The sequence below is a fragment of the Narcine bancroftii genome, chromosome 8, assembly GCF_036971445.1.
Source record: "Narcine bancroftii isolate sNarBan1 chromosome 8, sNarBan1.hap1, whole genome shotgun sequence".
Taxonomy (NCBI): domain Eukaryota; kingdom Metazoa; phylum Chordata; class Chondrichthyes; order Torpediniformes; family Narcinidae; genus Narcine; species Narcine bancroftii.
In genome coordinates this window covers 161221591-161241456 of record NC_091476.1, presented here as the reverse complement: position 1 = coordinate 161241456, position 19866 = coordinate 161221591, and the positions used below count along the sequence as shown (strand labels likewise).

General features: G+C 39.3%; 1 protein-coding gene across 1 annotated transcript in view; it reads left to right on the top strand.

Moving 5' to 3' along the window:
- ppt1 (palmitoyl-protein thioesterase 1 (ceroid-lipofuscinosis, neuronal 1, infantile)) overlaps positions 1 to 19866 on the top strand; it is a 48536-nt gene that overhangs the window by 12305 nt on the left and 16365 nt on the right. Inside the window, exons 3-4 of the mRNA XM_069895699.1 lie at positions 4162 to 4264; positions 13671 to 13742. The gene's annotated coding sequence lies outside the window, so the exon portion shown is untranslated. The remainder of the gene's footprint in view (positions 1 to 4161; positions 4265 to 13670; positions 13743 to 19866) is intronic.

Sequence of the window (19866 nt, the reverse complement as noted above, 5' to 3'; positions counted from 1 at the left end):
GTATTTGTTTAACCAAATTCCAAATACTAATATATCACTGACCTCCCAGACCCCCAAATACCCTCCATAACTGACCTTCCAGAAGCAGGTTTCCAACATGTCCCAGGCCTCTAATGCAGGTATCCACCTAGACTCCGGCTGCCTGCAAGTGGAGCTCCTGATCCCTCCGACATGGGTTTGCACCTAGCCCCTGCAGCCCACAGGTCTGAGCTTCCAGCACCTCCATCGCTAATCCCTATCCCTGCTGACCAATTGCTGGAGCCACTCACCTCTGCCAGTGATTCCCACTGCAAACATACTGTAGCTACTGATGCCTCTATCAATGCAGGTTCTGGTCCCAAACAACACCATTCTGGTGCCCATGCCCTCTCCATCACCAGTTCCCATACCAATGGGAAGGAGGGGAGCGAGCGAGTAAGCGAGTGGGGGGGAGGGAGCGAGCAAGGGAGAGCGGAGGGGAGTGAGGAGGGGGAGCGAGCAAGCTCTCTTTGCTTCTCTTTGGTTCTCTCCTTTTCTTTGCTTCTCAGGTTCCTTCTAACTCTAACTCAATCTACTTTTGCTCTCTCTCAAACTCCCTTTGTTTCTATGCTTCCGCAAATCTATTTTTTCTAACTCAAACTGTCTTTGTTTTTCTCAAACATAAGTTTTCCTAATTCAGTTTGTTCTACTACTGACTGCTGTTCAAGGGATTTACTCTGGGGAAATTGTTTTAATTCCCCCTCTCCAAACCTCCCCTCTTTTATATAGTGTTCCCACTCTAACTCTCTAGATCTCTGCTTTCTTCATCAACAATTTTACCACTGCAAGTTCCAATTTTTTGGCAATAGTCACCAACTCATTCTTTTTCACCCTCTGCAAATCTGCAGGGGTTGGCGATCCCAAAAACTCATCAATGTTCATTGTTACTGTGTTTCCACACAGATAAGCATTTTAATTGGCTTTCAAAAAGAAGTGAAATTGCTTGTATGTTCTCCCTGTATCCTCTAGATCAGGGGTGTCAAACTCAAATTCACAGAGGGCCAAAATTAAAAACTTGGACTAAGTGGTGGGCCAAACTAAATATTTATTGAAAATTTTCAACAACATCTGCATGTTTTCTCTTCTTTCAACATATGTAATGTTAAACTTTTTCTTATTAAAATAAACGTTTAATAATAGTTTTGGTTAAACTCTTGCAAGAAGAAACATTAACAAATGAGAAATAAAATATTCAATAAATAATATTTCTCTATAGCCTTTAAGCTCCTTTTAAATGTTTTTTTTCACAAGCCAACAAGTCAAAAAAATAACAACTTGCTTCAATGAAAATCCAATCTTTCAACTATGAACAGTCTAAAGTTAACCAAAGAAAATATTAATCCAAGCTTAGCTTGCTACACCGTGATTTACTCTGATGCACCTGGGTCTAAACCAGATACTTGGCATCTCTTCTTAGATGCAAGTTCATCAAACTGCAGTCAGAGTCTGCCTCCTACCTGTCTTGAAAGGTCCTGTTTTCTGTCTTTGGTTTGGCCATTTTTCATAAGGGGTTTATTACATGTGAGTTGGGCGACAGGTCGCAGATGCTAATGAAGGTAAAGAGAGGAGGTGGGGGCGCCAACGCATTTGCAAAGCATTCTGGGATTTGTAGTATTAGCTGTGCATGCGCTATACTGGCGCGGCGGCCAGTGGGCCAGCTCTAATACATATTTGATATGATCTTGCGGGCCAAATATAATTGTATCACGGGCCAAATTTGGCCCACGGGCCTGAGTTTGACATGTGTGCTCCAGATGCTCCAGTTTCCTCGCACATTCCAAAGATGTACAGGGTTAGAAGGTTAATTGGTCACATGGGTATAGGTATATTTGAGTGGCACAGGCTCGTGGACAAAAAGGGTCTGTTGCTGTGCTGTATCACTTTTTTAAAAAAAAGTTAAATTTAAAGTTAAAATTTAATTTGCCTTTTCCATTTCTAAGCCACAAGGATGGAAAACTAGCACCAGAAACAGCATGGTTAGTGCAACGCTATTACCAGCAACCTGAATTCTAAACCGGCGCTGTCTTTAAGGTGTTTGTATGTTTTCCCCGTCTCTGCATGGGTTTCCCCAGGTGCACCCTCCAAAATGTATGGGGTTGAAGGTTAATTTGGGTGTAATTGGGAAGCACTGGCCAGTATCTGCTTCAACCATGTTGTAAATAAAATTTAAATTTAAAAAAAAGAAACAAGAAAGCTGCTTTATTGTGACTAAAAGCTATTGCTAATAATGTTTAAAGGTCAATTTTTGGAAATCTATCAGGTAATTAAACTGAGAGAATCAACCCTTAAAATTGAATCTTCTGAATTCACTTAAAATCAGTGGATGCACAGAAACAGCATGCATTCTAATCAAGTATATTCTCCATTTGTAAAACTCTCCATAGTTCCCAAGGTTTTAACAACTAAAATACATGTATGATGCACAAGGTCATTCAAATCATAGAAGCACACAGCATGGAAACAGCCCATTTTCACAATGACAGTGGGCCTCTTTTATGTTGGTCCCATTTCTTAGTCTTTAGTGCTCATCTATATGCTTTTAAATGCTATCAGCATCCCAGCGTCAACCATTCTGCCAGGCAGTGCACTTCTTTGAGAAAAGTGAGTTGGAACAGACCTGGAGCCAAACCATATAACCATTTACAAAGTGGAAACAGGCCATGTTGGCCTTTCGAGTCCGCACCGGTTCACTAGAACAACTCCACTAGCTCAAACCTCCCGCTCTCCGCCAATAGCCCTCCAAGCCCCTCTCTTCCACGTACACATCCAACTTTCTCTTAAGTGACAGAATGGACCCTGCAGCAACTATCTCATTCGGAAGATCATTCCATTCTGCTGCCACTCGCTGAGTTAAAAAGCAACCTCCAATATTTCTCTTAAAGTGTTGCCCCCTTACCCTTAACTCATGGCCTGTTGTTTCAGCCTCCCCTGCACTCAGGGGAAAGAGTCTATTTATGGCTAGTCTGTCTATTCCTTTCATAATTTTAAATACCTCTATCAAGTCCCCTCTCAGTCGTCTACATTCCAATGAATAAAGTCCCAGTCTCCTTCATTTCTCCCTGTAATCCAGATGCTGTAAGCCAGGCAACATCCTTGTAAACTTTCTCTGCACCCTCTCCACCTTATCTATATCCTTTCTATAATTTGGAGACCAGAACTGAATACAGTACTCCAAACCTGGCTTCCTATGAAGATCTGAATCACCAGCCTCAGCAGTTTGGAAATCTTTTGATTCATCCATGGCTTCTGGTTGGGATACTCCCAGTATGTCCACGTGGACACACATTCATCCATGCACATGAACAGATTACAGCAAATTACTTTGAATATATCAACAGCATGTAAATGCAGATTTCATATTGCATCAAGGCTTTTATTAGCAAGGAAAAAATATCAATCTTCCATTTAGATTAAATTCTCATTCTATCTTTCAATTTTTTATTAACATTTCATCATATACACACATAAGGAGAATAGAATAACACAATTAAAATGGTATGTCCAAGTCTACTTAGTATATATAAATTCTAGCGAGTGAAAATGTGACATATTGGGAATAATTCTCCTAACAAAGAAAACAGAGATAAAGAAATGTTTCATTTTTTTTTCATATATAATATCTACTAAAAATATATGTAATAAAATGAAAAAAAAACCAACAGAGTAGCCTATCTCGAGGATCTGTCAAATAGTTTAAAACATAGCTCCAGTCCACACTTACAGTTAACAAAAACGGCAAGAAGTGTATTATGTCTGGAAAGGGAGAGTTAATTCATTAGATAATGCCAGTTATATCCCATGAAAATAATCAATAAATGGTTTCCATATTTCTTCAAATTCAATTACAACATAACCCTTAACTGCTCTTTTTGGAATTACAGTTATAGGTTGTTTACCTACTTCTGAATATCGAGTTGTAGCTTTTTCTACACTATTAGCTAGAAGAGCCATTTTACTTAAATGGGAAGACTGATTCTCCTCCATTATTTCAGTGGTTTTCTCATGTTGAGTCTTTCCTAAATCTAGAAAAAAACAGAAGTTGAACTTTAGAAATAACTACTAAATTTGAAGAAATGTACAAATCATTGATTACTCATTCTATCTCTTGCACTTGTCTTTTCCCACCATTACTTCCACAACTAGGAGTGTATGGAGTACCCCACTGTCCTGGAGAGAGTTCTCAATTCTGCCACTGGATAAGGAAATTGCTGAACTTTGGTGCTTACAGAAGTTTAGTTCAACACCAGTAAGTACGAACACTTTTTAAGATACTTGCATCTTGGAGTAATCAGACATTCATGGGATGAGTACAAGTTGAATCAAGAAACAATCTGTAAATTTACCTGTCGTGCAGAAATGCACTTGCCTTTACTAATGGTGTGGAAGCGAATTACTGCAGATTCCTCTTCTGGAATGGCCCATTTTCTGTCTCATTGCAAAGTTTAGCTGAACTTGAAGATACTAAAACTTGGTGAAGACGTAGAACAATACAGCACAGTACAGGCCCTTTGGCCCTCGATGTTGTGCTGACCCTTCCTTAAAAAGTACTAAACCTTCCTTATCCCATAACCCTCTATTTTTCTATCATCGATGTGTCTAAAATGTCCCCAATATTTCAGCTTCCACCACCATCCCCAGCAAGGCATTCCAGGCACCCACAACTCTCGGGGGGGGGGGGGAATCTTACCCCTGATGTCTTCCCTAAACCTCCCTACCTTAACTTTGTGCATATGTCCTCTGGTATTTGCTGATCCTGCCCTAGGAAACAGTTGCTGGTCCTCTCATAATCTTGTAAACCTCTTTAAAGTCTCTTCTCATCCTTCTACGCTCTAAAGTGAAAAGTCCAAGCTCTGCTAACCTTGCCTCATAAGACTTATTTTCCAATGCAGGCAGCATCCTGGTAAATCTTCTCTGCGCCCTCTCCATAGCTTCCACATTCCTTCCTATAATGAAATGACCAGAACTGAACACAATACTCCAAGTGTGGCCTTAACAAAGATTACCATGACCGCTTTATTCCTGAATTCAGTCCCCTATTAATGAATCCCAGCATCCCATAGGCCATCTTAACTATCCTATCTACCGTGCAGTGACCTTGATGGATGTATGGATTTGCACCCTAAGTTCCCTCTGTTCATCCACACTCTTAAGTAACCCACCATTAACTCTGTACTCAGCCTTCTGGTTTGTCCTTCATTAATGCATCACACTTATCTGGATTTAATTCCATCTGCCACTTTTCTGCCTAACTCTGCATCCTGTGTATATCATCTTGTAACCTTCGACAACCTTCAGCTCCATTCCCAACTCTTCCAACCTTCGCGTCATCTGCAAACTTACTGACCCGTCCATTCATCTCTTCATCCAGGACATTTATAAAAATCACAAAGAGCAGGGATCCCAGAACAGATCACTTGTCATCGACCTCCAGGCAGAATACTTTCCTTCCACTACTACTCTCTGCTTTTTTTTTTCCTGTAAGCCAATTTTTTTATCCATACAGTTAATTTTCCACTGATACCGTGGCAAATTACTTTCTGGATGAGTCTCTCATGGGGGACCTTGTCAAACCTTGCTAAAATCTATTTAGACCACATCTACAACCCTACCCTCATCAATTTCTTTTGTTACCTCCTCAAAAAACTCATTAAGGCTTGTGAGGCACAACAAAGCCATGCTTAAGTAAGTAGACTGTATTCTCCAAATGCCCATTGATCCCATCCTTAAGAATCCTCTCCATTAGGAAACTGCTGACGTAGGTTGGAACTCGTAGAAGGAGGTGACATGGAAGAATGTGGAAAATTAGAATCATGATAGAGCCAAATGAAAGCTAAAGGAGCATTGGATTTTATATCGATGTGAAAGAATTAATTATTAACAATTAATTAGATTTAACTAACATCATGATTTATAGTACGCCATATTTGAAGATGTCTTCTCAGCAAAACTACAGAAATTTAGGATGAATTGTGTCAGAGTATATAGAGGTGTTTGGGAGATAAATTGGGAAAGGTTTGTAAGAGCAGGTCACACAGGAGCTTTTGCAAGAGAGCTCAGAGTCTCACGATGGACTGTTATTTGCAATGGCAACAAATTTAACAGCATGCAATGGCAGCTTTGTCTGGAAAACAATTTACTGTCTGGAAGGTCATGTGATCTTTGCAGGTGGAGAGCAGAAAAAAACGCTTTGCTTTCAGAGTTGGAGGGAGTGAGAGAGGAGAGACTCAGATCAGTTCCAGAGGGGCAAGCTTTGGAAGACGGACTGGTCAAAGGAGAGGACTGGCTGTCCGGTGTTTCCCTTGGAATAGGAGAAACAGAAAGGAACTCTGTGGACCTGAAAGAAAGAGTTTATCATCTGGAGAACCCTGAAGGGGGCCAGTTTTATCAACAAGACACAGGAGTGACTGATTAAAAAGGAATCAGTTGTGGATGTCCTGGAACAGGAAAAACTCTCTGAAAACCAACAAGAACCTTTCTGAGTGGTAACCATTTACCTGTTAAGCACCAAAGCTTGGTGAACTTTATTAATGTTAACTTCTGTACACAGTACAAGAATTGCCTGAAACCAGTGAGATTGGACTGTGAACCAAAGAACTTTGCTGAACTTGCACAAACATTACACACGTGCTCTTAGAATTAGAAGGGGGTTAAGTGAGTCTGTAGAGTTAAGTTAAAGGTTGATTCTATTTTCATGTTCAAAGATAATTAAAAGCAACTTTTGTTTTAGTAACCCTTTGTTGTGGTGCATATCTATTGCTGCTGGGTTTTGGGATCCTCTGGACTCGTAACAGAATTTTTAAATTTGGACATTTCAAAATATATTGGATGTTAATTTTTAACGTGATGAAATGCACAGTATTGGTGGAAAATTAGATTGCATTTAGAGTTGCTTTGTTTTACATTTGAGTAAGGGGGTTATGAAAAATCATGGCAATTGAATGGAACAGATTTCCTCACTGGGTTGATTAAGGATTTGAGTACATTTTTGCCAAGGTCTGAACCTCTTTGAACAAAGTAGTTGGTGAGATTCAACAGGCCGGGCAGAGGAGAAATGGTCAGTAAACATTTTGGGCTGGGACCTTTTATCAAGATTCTGAACCTTTTATTGAGTTTCTGAATCTCTTCTATTTGCTTTCTAGTCACTAGGATAGCCGTGCACAACTTTTGTTACTGCAAAAATTGGGTGGCACAGTTACCTTAGCGATTAGCACAATGCTATTACAGCACCAATAACTTGGGTTTGAATCTGGCCTTGTGTGTAAGGAGTTTGTATGTTCTCTCTGTGTCTGCATGTGTTTCCTCCCACCATTCAAAACATACAGGGCAGCATGGGCTCGTTGCCTGGAAGGACCTATTACTGTACTGTATGTCTAAAATTTAAATTTAAAAAAAAAGGTACTTCATCTCTGCTTTTCTTTTGAATTTGCAGTATGCAAGGTGTACTGTTAATGGTGAAATTTCAATTTATTGCTCATCCCTCTAATTGCCCTTGAGTCGCTAACTTGAACTACCATAGGTTGTGCCATAAAATTGCTTCTTGTTAGGTAGCAAAAATAAACAAATAGTGACACAAGCTTTGATGAGTTTTTTTTAACCTTTGTCCCCCATTGTTACTGCTTGACCTGCTGAGTTCTGCTAGTAATTTTTTTGCAAAATAATAGTGATGTATTTTTAAGTCATGAATGTATGTAACTTGGACAGGGGTGGGGCATGCCACGTGATGACGTGGGGCTAGCCTTGAAGTCTCTGCTCTCTGAAAAAGTTTTAAAAAAGAGTTAAGAAGCCTGAACTGACTGCAAGAAAATAAAAGAGGAAGCTATCAGAAGACCTTCAGAACAATAAACAATGCCTCCTAAGAAAGATAAACTGACTGTTACCTTTCATGAACTTGAACAAGAAAAAGAAGCTGATAAAGAAGAGAGGCCAACCTCAAAGAAGGATCCTGAAGCTCTCCGGAAGGCAAGTGCCTGTGGTGACAGACCTGGAGAGACCTTGGACAATCCTGTCCAAGGTCTCCCCTGACAATGGCCGACTACCACGGGTAGTAAAAAAAGGAGACAATTTTTAAAAAATGCTCAAGAAGGCTCCAGCTCCAGTGATCAAGAAGAGGAGCAGGAAGAATAATAATTGTGTGTTGGCCAAAAAACAGGAGAAAATAAAGGAATCTTGTATATCTACAACTGAAATGAACAAGTATATGGATTCTTTCCAGCAAACTTTGTTACAGTTAACAATGGAAGTTCAAAAGTGTAATGAGGGTATAATTGAAAATAAGGGTTCTACGAAGAAAGTGGAAAGAATGCTGTCTCAAATGGAACAAAAATTAAAGGTAATGAGTTTGAAATTCAGCATGTTAAAGAGCAAATGAAAATTCAGGCTGAGGCGGCTGTAACTAAAGAACAATTAACTCAAACATTTGTTACGTTAGAAAATTTTAGTAAAAGAAAAAATATAAAAATTGTTGGACTTCAGGAAGGGCAAGATATGAAGAGATTTTTACAACTTTGGATTCCACAAACTTTGGGGGTGACTGAATTTAACTCATCGAGTGTTATGACCCAAGCTACAGTTAATCAGAAGCCACTTTCAATTCTGGTCAAATTGCTTCATTATGAAGTGAGGGAGAAGATCTTGGAGCTGTCTGCGAAGCAAGTGAAGGAGAGACAATTACCATTGATTTATTATAATAATAAGATTTTCTTTTACCCTGATGCAAGTTTTGATTTGTTGAAAAAAAAAGAATTTAATGCTGCTAAAAATGTGCTACAGAAAGTAGGTTGCACTTTTGTTTTACCCAGCAATGTTAAAAGTTTTTGTTCTTGAGAGTAAAAATAGAGTTTTACGGAACCCAATGAAGCAAAAGTGTTTGCAGATTCGTTGCCTGAGAAAATGAGACCAGAACTGTTAAGATATTTGAAGAGAGAGAGGAAGTGGAAAGATTGCAGTTGGGGGATGTATAATGAAATTATAGAAGTTTTGGGAGGAGAGAGAATATTAGAGAGGACAGTTTTTACCCGATAGAGTTGTGTTAAAATAAATAAATAGATAGATAGAAATGAATTGATCATTTTAAGTTTGAGTAGATTTGAGGCATAAGAGATAGTATAATTTCGAGGGAGTTAGGTGAGAGTATGAGCCTGGCCTCCGCGGAATCTAGTGGGCAGGTGTGGTTTTCGATGACAACTCCTATACGTCAGGAGCAAAAAGACACACTGTTAATAACGTATGTCCTTGGGGTGGGGGGTAGGGTTTCTGTTCTTTGTTTCCTTTCTTTTTTCACTTTAATACAGTTAAATTTAATAATTGTAATTATGAGATATTTAGTTAGTATTTTTGATGTAGGAGGAATGGAGATGGAAAGTTGGATAGTTATTGGATTTTATGAGAGTTTAAATGGCTGATAAATTGAATTTTATTAATATTAATGGGATTCAGAATCAAATAAAGCAGAAAAAATTTATTAGTTTATGTGAAAAAAATTAAAACCGACATAGCTTTTTTATAGGAAACACATTTGACAGAAAACGAACATCAAAAATTAAAAAGATTTGCCAAAATTAATAAATTTAGATCAAACTGATTTTATTAAAAATAGAAAAGCAGCAGATAACATAGTTAATAGCATCATCTTTTAATTCTAAGGCTAGAGGTACAGCAATATTAATTAATAAAAATTTACCAGTTAAAATATTGGATATTAATATAGATGTAGCGGGGAGATACGTTATGGTGAATTGTCAGATTTATTTGCATCAATGGACCTTAATGAATTTATATGCACCAAATGTAGATGATGTCAAATTTATGCAAGATGTCTTTATGAATTTATCAAATGCCAAGGGAAAGGTTATATTGGGAGGGGATTTTAATTTTGCTTTAGATCCTAAATTAGATAGATCGGGAGATAGAATGATGAAAAATAAGGTAGCAAAAATGGTAACTGATTTGATGAAAGATACGGATATATGGAGAAAAATCCACCCAAATTAAAGAGATTATTCTTTTAATTCTTTTCAATTTGTAACTTTTATGCTAAACTTTATCGTTCAGAGTCTGAGAGATGATAATAAAATAAGAGATTATTTGAGACATCTTTTATTAAAGGGTATTTTGTTTACATTTTGGTTTGACCATGTAGAAATTACAGCACTTTTTATACATAGACCCTCATTTCAGGGCATGATAATATTTGGGACGTAGCAATAGTATGTATATTAAAGTAGTCATGTTTAATACTTTGTTGCATATCCCTTGCATGCAAAGACTGCTTGAAGTCTGTGATTTATAGTTATCACCAGGTGCTGAGTATCTTCCCTGGTGATGTTCTGCCAGGCCTCTACTGCAGCTATCTTCAGCTCCTGCTTGTTTCGGGGACTGGTTCCCTTAGGTTATCTCTTCCGCATATGGAAGGCATGCTCAGTTGGATTTGGATTTGGTGACTGACTTGGCCATTCAAGAATTTTCCAATTTCCTTTGTTGCTTTTGCAGTATGTTTGGGATCATTGGCGTTGTAGTTTGAAGTGCCATTGAATGAGTTTGGAGGCATTTGTTCGAACTTGAGCAAATTTGAGTTTCTATATACCTCAGAAGTACCGTATATTTTGGTGTATAAGACAACCCCGAAAGACCCAAAGAGCACACCATAAACGTCTTATAGGCCAGATGCAAAAAAGTGACCTTAAAATTCTGGCCGGTAAACCAGACTGGTCGTGACACCTCCCCATCGCCGCCATAAACTACCCAGATATTTTACAATTGAAGAAAACATTATGGGCATGTGTTTTAAATTGTCCAAGTACCAAATTCAGTTTGTGAAGGTCATCTTGGCAGTAACCAGGAAGTGTATAGCGGTCACGTGGAAGTCCAACTTCCAACTAAATATTACACAATGGAATATGGAAATGCAGAGTTGTATTTCCCCTGAAGAAAATCACATACAATTTGGTGTATTCCCAGGGAAAGGGGAAGCACCCAACTTTGCATTGTTGTAAAATAAATGTTCTTTGTTCAAAAAAAAAATCACATACAATTTAAGGAGGAAATATGACACTTTTGATAGGACATGGCAATCCTATCTGCAACACATTGGTAATGCAGATATAATTATAAAAGTAAAGCAATAATGTGTGCCAGTAGTGGAATGATACATGAAGTGGGTCGTGGCACAGATGACGTGCTCTTGTATTTTCTTCCTTATCTTTTTTATTTCAGGTTACTTAGGATTTTTCTTAAATTCCTTTAAGGGTCTGTGATTTTACTGACAATTGGTTTTTTTTTGTGTTTGTTTACATAGGAACATAGGAAGTAGGAACAGGAGTAGGCCAAAAATGGCCCATCGAGCCTGCTCCGCCATTCAATAAGATCATGGCTGATCTAATTTGTGACCTAACTCCACCTACCTGCCGTCTCCCCATATCCCCTAATTCCTCTATCATGTAAAAATTTATCTAACCGAATTTTAAATATGTCTAATGAAGCAGCCTCAACCACTTCCCTGGATAGAGAATTCCAAACATTCACTACTCTCTGGGAAAAACTATTTTGTCCTAAATATACTCCCCCGAATCTTGAGACTGTGTCCTCTCGTTTTAGTTTCCCCGGCCAGCTCAAAAAACCTTCCTACATCTATCCTATCCATACCCATATTTTTCTTGTGGTATTATAGTATGGAAGGAAGGGGAGGGGCGGGGGAAAACAGACTTTGAATATTATATACCTTTCTTGAGAGCTATTGTATTGTTTGTTTGGATTTGTGTGAGTCTTTGAAAATGAAATATAGAATATTCAAAAAAGAATTGTGGAGCCCGAGGTCCCCACTCCTGCTGGGGAGCCCCAAGGTCTCAAAATGATGCCGACATGTAACCTTGGTTCCTGCACCGGACACTTCACTTGGACAGTGAGGCAACTTCTTCGATGCGGACGACACCGCATCCAATATTGAGAATGGAGATGCTGTTGCCGAATATGGCTGCAGCTGATGCTGAAGACTTGAACCCAGCACCGATTGGCATCTTTCTGTCCAGAAACAAAGGTTTTTTATACTGTTATTTAATTGCTTACTTAATTTACAGATTGGTTACTTGGCAATTGGGTTGCTGGGAAACCCGTACACCAGTCTCTGGCACGTTCCTTGCAGCCGCTCTGAGGCGTCAAGCAGAAAATTGGCTGGTCGTCTCGTACACCCAATGTATGATAAAACCATGAAATTCAGGCTGAAAATGGGGACCCATCTTATCTGAAGGTTGTCTTGTATGCCAAAATATACAGTAATTTTTCTACTGCCATCAGCAGTTAAATCAATGAAGATAACTGTGGCAGCCCTACATGCCCAGGTCATAACACCCCCATCAGATAAGGTGGTGTGCTTTGGATCTTGGCCAGTTTGTTTGTCCCCGCACTTTTTTCTTGCCATCACTCTGATGCAGGTTAATCTTGCTCTCATCTGTCAAGACCTTTCCCCAGAATTCTGTAGGCTCTTTCAAATACTTTGTGGCAAACTAATCTGTTTCTGTGGCGCAGTGTAGCCTCTGAATTTCTGTTGATGAAATCTGCGAATGGTTGTCATTGACATTTGAAGACGGACTGCCTTCTGAAGAGTGTTTCTGATCTGTTGTACAGGCATTTGGGGATTTTTCTTCATTATGATCAGAATTCTGCCATTAGCAGTGGAGATCTTCCTTGGAAGACCAGTCCCTATGGGATTACTGAACTCACCAGTAGGCTCTTTCTTCTTAATGATGTTCCAAAGTTGATTTTGGTAATCCTAGGTTTAGGTATTCTTGTTTTTCAGCCTTATAATGGCTCATTTGACTTTCATCGGCAAAACTCTGGTCCTTGCGTTTAAAAATGGCAACTACAGACTCCAAAGGTGATCAAAAGCGTAGAGGCAAGCCTAGCTCTCATACCTGTACCAAGGAAGCGATTAAACATACTGAAGTTTGTAATCACAAATACCTGTTAAAGCCAAATGTCCCAAATTTTATGGTGCTCTGAAATAGAGGACGGTATGTGTAAATAAATACATAGAATAAAATAAAGTGTTATAATTTCTACATGGTCAAACAAAAATGGATACAAATAACCTCGAATAAAATCTGCAATGTGCACTTTAATCACGTGTGAATTGTTTGATTACAAATTTAAAGCTGTGGAGCACAGGGGCAAATAAAGGGAAAAAATGTCTTTCAAAGACATTATGGGGGGGGGGCACAGTATTTTCCTATTTTCTATGCATATCCAGATATTTCATATTTGGAAAGGATGGACAAAAAAGGAAGCAGTATGGTATGCAAATAAAGGATGTAATTGGAGAAATGGGATGGGGGTAGGAGATATTGGCTCAGATCTTGAGTTTGGAAGATCCTATATAAAGAGTTTTGGTGAGTGGCTTTAGGACATCTTGTAGTTGGTATGAACTGCCATGTGCATTGGTGGTGGGTTGCTCATTAAGGATCTGTGATTGTTTTGAGTGATGGAAAATTTCTGTTTGTTTCCATTATAGCCTCTCATAATAAGGATACTTACTCTGCAATTCCAAGAGTAATGCTGAATGTTAAAATCATTTTGTTTTAAAATTCAAGCCACATAACAAGCTGTGAAGTGTTTCCTGTTATAAATGCTAAATTTATAAACTTCTCTGAATTCTTTTCCAGTGGTTTGGTTTCTATAAAACTGATCAGGCCAAGAACACATATACATTGCAAGAGAGTGATCTTTATCAAGAGGTAAGAGTTGTTACATTTATAATTTGTCTTTTGCTCCATCCATGACTATTTAAAAAATGGTCAAGAATTGTTAGTTTTACTCCTACTGTGACTGCTCATCGTACTCCAGAGCCATCACTTTGATCTGTTTTAGACTTTGTGTCATAGATGCTCTCACAGTTAGATGTGGAGTGATGTGATTTTTGACTCTGCAGTAGTGAAAGAAGAGTGACAGATTTCAAAAGTGTGTGACTTGGGTGAATGTGCAAGTAATGGTGTTCACACTGTGTTCTACTGTTATTTTCTGAGTGGTAAAGACCTCCAGTTTAGGAGTTGGAGTGTATCTTGATTGTCATGCACTTGTCAAAGGTGATGAATTAGAAAGGGAAGAATAAAGAATTAAAGTAGAGGCTGGAGTGCTAGTCAAGCTTTGTCCTGGCATGTGGTGCTGACAACATCTCATTTCTGCATGTGGAGTGTTTTCCAATATGCTCACTCATTTTTATGGAAAGATTCTGAGGAGTCGGTGGTGGTGGTGGTGGTGGGGGGGGGGGGACGGGGGGGGTGGGGGGGACGGTGGGGGGGACGGTGGGGGGGGGCGGTGGGGGGGGGGTGGTGGTGACATCTACTCATCAGTATGATTAGTGTCAGATCTATTCTAGTTACCAGAGTATCTGTGACTGCTCTATGCTGTCTAAAACACTGCTCCCTTTCTGAATCCTATGTTTCAAACACAGTTGACTGTAAAATTGTTCTGATAAAGAGTAAAAGCAATCAAACCATTTCCATAGAAATTTGGCTAGAAATGGTCCAGACTCGGGTTTTTTTTTGTCTGTTAAATTTCATTATCTCCACTGAAGCAAGGTCCAGGTGCCTGCCTGTATTAGATTGTTCTTCAGCACCAGTTATTTTTAATTAAAAAAAATTAGACATACAGTAACAGGCCCTTCCAGTCCATAAGACCTTGCCATCCAATTACATCCAATTGACCTACAATCCCCTTATGCTTTGTAGGGTGGGAGGAAATCGGAGTACCCAGAGGAAAACTCCTTACAGACAGTGCCAAATTCAAACCCGGTTTGCTGGTGCTGTAAAAGCGTTGCGTTAGCCGTGCCATCCCATGTGGGAGTAAAGTATGGCTAGGATGTAATAGAACCTACCAAGTGGAGTTTCTTGGCGGGGGCGTTTGCTAGGGCTACCGGGGGGGCTTTAAATTAGTATGGTTGAGGGAAGGGGTCCATGTAAGGAAGGACAGCAGAGAGAGGTATTGTAGGCAAAGGGAAAAGGCTTATTCACAAAATTTGGGGGTGGAACAGCAGTTGATTGAGGAGGAAAGGGATAGATGCTATGATGGGAAAGGGAGGATGGCAACATATAATAGTGGGGGTGGCAGAGAGGGGATTAGGCAGAAGGAAAGATGCGGGAAGTCTCTGCGATGCATTTACTTCAATGCAAGGAGTGTTGTAAGGAAGGCAGATGAGCTGAAGACATGGAAGGTTAGTGAAGAAGGTTCGATCTCAAGGGATTAATGTAGAGATAGTCAGATGGGTTCAGCAGTGGCTGGGTTAGGCACTAGAGAGTCATGGTGGACAACTGTCTGTCAGGATGGAGGCAAGAGATGAGTAGTGTGCCTCAGGAATCGGTGTTGGGTCCTTTGTTGTTCATCATTTATATTAATGATTTGGATGACAGGGTGGAAAATTGGATGAGTATATATGCGGACGATACAAAAATAGGGGGAGTTGTGGCTAGTAAGGAGGGTTTTCATGGACTACAGAAGGATTTGGACTGTTTGGAAAAGTGGGCTGAAAGGTGGCAGATGAAATGTAATGTAGATAAGTGTGAGGTGCTTCATTTTGGGAAGAATAACCAAAACAGGATATATGCAGTGAAGGGGAGGGCATTGAGGAATGCTGAGGAACAGAGGGATCTTGGAATAAAGGTTCAGTGTTCCTTGAAGGTGGATTCCCATGTCAATAGGGTGATGAAGAAGGCTTTTGGTATGCTGGCCTTTATAAATCATAGCATAGAATATAGGAGCTGGAAGGTGATGTTGAGACTGTTTAAGGCATTGGTGAGGCCAAATTTGGAGTATTGTATACAGTTCTGGTCTCCAAATTATAGGAAGGATATAGATAAGGTAGAGAGGGTGCAAAGAAGGTTTACAAAAATGCCTGGATTGTAGTATCTTGAATACGGAGAAAAATTGAGTAGACTGGGACTTTATTCGCTGGAGCGTAGAAGGTTGAGAGGGGATTTGATGGAGGTATTTAAAATTATGAAGGGAATAGATAGAGTAGATGTGAATAGGCTCTTTCCCCTGAGGGTAAGGGAGATTGGAACAAGGGGTTAGGGGGCAACACTTTAGGAGTAATATAAAAGGATGCTTCTTCACTCAGAGTGGTGGCTAAGTGGAATGACTTACCGGAAGAAGTAGTTGCGGCAGGGTCAATTCTGTAATTTAAGAGGAGGCTGGATATGTACATGGATGTGAGGGGATTGGAGGGTTATGGGCATGGGAGTGGGTAGGTGGAACTAATGGAGTTCCACGTAAATCAGTGCAGACTAGAAGGGCCAATATGGCCTGTTTCCATACTGTAAATTGATATATGGTTATATGGTTATTTAAAAGAAGAAACACAATTCTCAGTTTCTATATTTCAACTCTCAGCCATTTTAATTTCTCATTCCAAATATTGAAAGGGCTGGATAGAGTTGATGTGGAGAAGATGTTTCCAGTATTGGGAGAGTCTAGGGCCAGAATAAAAGGATATCCTTTTAAAATAGATGAGAAATTTCTTCAGCCAGAGTGGTGACTAAGAGGAATTCATTGCCACAGATGATTGAAGAGTCTGTTGCTGGGTATATTTAAAGCAGAAGTTTATAGGTTCTTTATTTAGTAAGGGTGTCAAAGATTACACGAAGAAGGTGGGAGAAGGGTTGAAAGGAAAAATACATCAGCCATGATTCAGATGGGATATGAACTGAATAGTCTAAATTTGCTTCTACATCTAATGGTCTTCATTTAAAAAAGCCCTGTGTATGGATATATGTATGTTAAAATCAGAACTATTTGATGAAGTGAAGCAGGAAAGTCTGCAGATACTGTGATTGTAGTAAATACACAAAAATGCTGGAGAAAATTAGCAGCGTCCATTAGAGGCAAAGATGTATTACCAATGTTTTGAGTCTTTGTCAAACTTGTGCTGCAGGACCTGCTAAATTTCTCCAGCACTTTTTAAAACTCTTTAATGTTGGGTTCATCTGGAATTATATTTCTTCTTTCTGGAATGACATAGGAATATTTGTTGTAATTGCTGGAACATCGGTCATAAATTGTGTACAATGCAATTTTTGCTTGAGAATGTTGCAAATATTAAGCATGTTTCATTATAAAATGCATTAAAGGGTGAAAATTGGCACCATTCTTCAGTTAAGGTGGGGGTATGATGATAAGTAACTTGCCAAATTCTGAAATTACATTGACTCATCCTTGAAGTTACTATTTTTCAAAAACTTTACAGCAGCAAAAGAAATTTTGCACAAGATCTGTCAATTTTTACTGTTTTTTTTAAACTGCTGCATTAAATAAAATTCCACTTTTGATTTGAAACTTATTCTGCCTTTGTTTATTCACATCACAAAGGGGAATTATGTAATTGACACTTTCAATACCTCTTCGTCTAAAGGGTTTCGGGAAGAGTGGTGGGGGCTGGGAGACCAACAAAAATATACTTGTTGATGCAGAGGAATGGGTGATGTATTTTAGAACCAATAACAGGAAACCATATAAATGGGAGACAGGATCAGATCTAGGGAATACTCATTGAGAATGGCAGTCCAGCTTGAGAATGTGATTTATAAGGAACCACTGGGATATATAAAGAGGAGCAAACAAATTGCAATAAACCTTTTGAATAGCACTGGTTTTAGCCACAACTGGAGTATTCTATTGACCCTGGATGCTGGATTTTCAAGATTCTTTTGTCATCTTCAGACATACACAATTTGTTTACAATATGGACGATTGGGATTTATGTCAAGAAGAACCAAAATTGCAGATGATTAAATTAAAAACCAGCAACTTTTTGAATATCTGCTCCTTTGAGAAAGCTGATTTACATTCACCCAAAGACAATCTGTGAATAAAGTAGTCCAAAATGTCAACTGAGAATAGTAAGAAGCTTACTAGTGACAAAGCACAGAACATTTTTGGCGAGATGTCCTGACCCAGAATTTGCCACTATAGCATTAGCTGTTTGACAAACCCTTCATGGCTCAGTAATGATAAGAACACAAGTACATAAGAAATAGAAGCAGGGGTAGCTCATCTGGCTCATTAATTCTGTTCCGCTATTCAATAAAGGTCATGGTTGATTTATCATTTTTCAAAACCTTCACCAAATACCATGTGCCAGAGACAACTTTTTTTTTTGGATTTTGTGCCAACAATGCAATGGTCATGAAAACCTTTGGTGACATTTCTGTGTCTTAGTGCATCCATGTAACTCAGCTCCTGCACAATAAAATAACCGAGAAGGGAGTTTTTTTTATATCAGTGGTTCTTCAATGCTCAGATTTCCCTTAAATATTAATTTACTTGCCTTAGACCACTATCAGGAAGTGAGCTCAAACTGTTCCCTGACCCTGATGCTATTTTTGTTTTGGTGGGAAAATATTTTGAGGTTTCATTTTATTTTAAATCAAATTTACAACCTGTGATATAAGGATCTCCTGATCCTAAAACATTGACCGTTGATTGCCTTCCATGGCTGTGGCCTGACCCACTGAGTCCCTTCAGAATTTTGTGTTGCTACATACAATGCAAGGTCCTTTCACATTGGTCATGCCATAGTTGTATATGCACAAGCAGTGCAAAGTATTTTTTTAATTGCATCATATTCATTTGTACATTTATTATTGTTGTACCTTATAGCATTAGCCTTTCATAGCACCATCGCCACCAATGTGGTTTCCTCCCAGGGTTACTTCCCCCTTCTTCTGTTTGAGAGGCTTCCCAACCAATCTTGGTCCTTCAATACTTGGTAGTGGAAGGATCTATAGATGCTGCATGACCTGCTGAGTTTCTCTAACACATGCGTGTATTGTCCTAGATCAGTGGTTTTCAAGCTTTTTCTTTCCACTCACATACCACCTTAAGTAATCTTTGTGCTATAGGTGCTCTGTGACTAGTAAGGAATTAAGGTGGTATGTGAGGGGTTTAAAAACAAAAACAAAAGGTTGAGAACCACTGTTTAATCATTTATGGAGCAGAAACAGGCCACGTCGGCCTTTCGAGTCCGCACCGGTTCACTAGAACAACTCCACTAGCTCAAACCTCCCGCTCTCCGCCAATAACCCTCCAACCCCCCTCACCTCCACGTACACATCCAACCTTCTCTTAAATGACAGAAGGGACCCTCACGCAATTATCTGATTCGGAAGATCATTCCCATCGCTGAGTGAAAAAGTTACTTAGTGATTCCATCCATCCTTCCTTCACTTTCAATGCTGTTGAAAGTTGACCTGTTTTCTTCTTCCCAATTTTGAAGAAGTGTCTCAGACCAGGAATATTGACTCTCTTTCTACAAATTTGTCTGATCTACTGAATACCTAATTGACTCGTTTTGAAATGGGTCAATGACAATTTTTGTTGAGTTCCCCCGACTCGCATACCACCTCAGTAATCTATTACCTAAGGCATGGGAATTACTTAAGGTGGTACGTGAGTGGAAAGAAAAATTTGAAAACCACTGACCTAGATTATGGTCCTCTCCAGAGTTTTTTTGTCTTGCCTGAACACAACCTCAGTGCCTCCCTCCGCAAAATACGCCAATCAGCGGCATTCCCTGACTGACATCTCACTGTGCTGGAAGACCAAGAAAGCCAATAAATCCCATAAACCTTATTTCTCCAAGGACTGATTCTGCCTGTCCCAGTAAGAATATCCAGCTATTTTAGTTTCATATTTTGTTTCTCCTTGACGTGTACTTCATGCTGAGACCAATTGCAATGGAAAAGTGCTAATTTTAAATGTTCTAATGAAATGTCTGCTGGATAACTGGGTCTGAATGAAATTGCCCAGCCATGTGTGTTGGAGCTCACTCACTGTTAGGCACGTGCAAGTTCGACGGGCGCACTGAGG